At 34.0% G+C, this 1269-nt stretch overlaps 1 pseudogene; it reads left to right on the forward strand.

The window, feature by feature from the left end:
* The first annotated feature begins 621 nt into the window (after positions 1-621).
* On the forward strand, positions 622-740 carry LOC145418184 (5S ribosomal RNA; annotated as a pseudogene).
* The last annotated feature ends 529 nt before the right edge of the window (positions 741-1269 follow it).

Genomic DNA, 1269 nt, shown 5'->3' on the forward strand with positions numbered 1-1269 from the left:
ATACTGTAACTCTTATTTTTAATATTCTCTTACTTTTAATATTCTAACTCTTAGTTTTAATATTCATTCATTCATTCATTGCCAGACACCATGTATCCCAAACGGGGTGGCCAAGGCTTAGAGTTAATTGTTTTACAGGGAGGGGCACTAATCCTCCACCAACCCCACTTGACACGTAGGGAGAACGTTAAGCCAACAGCATCTGGTGTTCCAAGGCGGTCACCCATCCAAGTACTAACCAGACCCAACGTTGTTTTAATATTCTAACTCTTAATTATTCCTTTCTTCCTTCTTCCTCCTCTTTCACTTGCGTTTTTTTTGGGGGGGTATTCTTATTTTTCTATGTTCTTTTTCATAATGTCGGTTCATATTTTTATCATTATTATTATTCTCATTATTAATAGCATTATTATTTTCATTATTATTATTGTTGTTGTTATTATTATTATTATTATTATTATTATTATTATATAAGTATCATTAGGATTGATATTATTATTACTGTTATTATTATTATTATTATTATTATTATTATTATTATTATTGTTATTATTACTGTTATTATTATTATTGTTATTATTATTATTATTATTATTATTATTATTATTTTATTATTGTTATATTATTATTATTATTTTTATTATTACACCGCTTCCCGTCCGATCAGCGAAGTTAAGCAACGTTGGGTCTGGTTAGTACTTGGATGGGTGACCGCCTGGGAACACCAGATGCTGTTGGCATCCCTACGTGTCAAGTGGGGTTGGTGGAGGATTAGTGCCCCTCCCTGTAAAACAATTAACTCTAAGCCATTGGCCACCCCGTGTGGGATACATGGTGTCTGGCAATGAATGAATGAATGAATTATTATCTTTATTATTTATAATATTAGTGTCACTATGAAGCAAACCAAAGGAAAACTTAATGTGTGTGTGTGTGTGTGTGTGTGTGTGTGTGTGTGTGAGAGAGAGAGAGAGAGAGAGAGAGAGAGAGTCATAAATCACCTGTATTGCTTCCTCTTATTATAAACTTAGCCTTTTAGGTGGAGGATCTGTGTGTGTGTGTGTGTGTGTGTGTGTGTGTGTGTGTGTGTGTGTGTGTGTGTGTGTGTGTGTGTGTGTGTGTATAATTCGTCTTTCTATCGACCGATCTATCTACCTATTCCACTATCCACTTGTATATCTATCTAGCTACTTATCTATCTACCTACCACTGAATCAATCACTCAGTCTACCAATCTACCTATGTCTATCCATCTATCTTTATCCCTTT

The sequence above is a fragment of the Coenobita brevimanus genome, chromosome 112, assembly GCF_032717465.1.
Source record: "Coenobita brevimanus isolate Jiangsu-jjx chromosome 112, ASM3271746v2, whole genome shotgun sequence".
Lineage (NCBI taxonomy): Eukaryota > Metazoa > Arthropoda > Malacostraca > Decapoda > Coenobitidae > Coenobita > Coenobita brevimanus.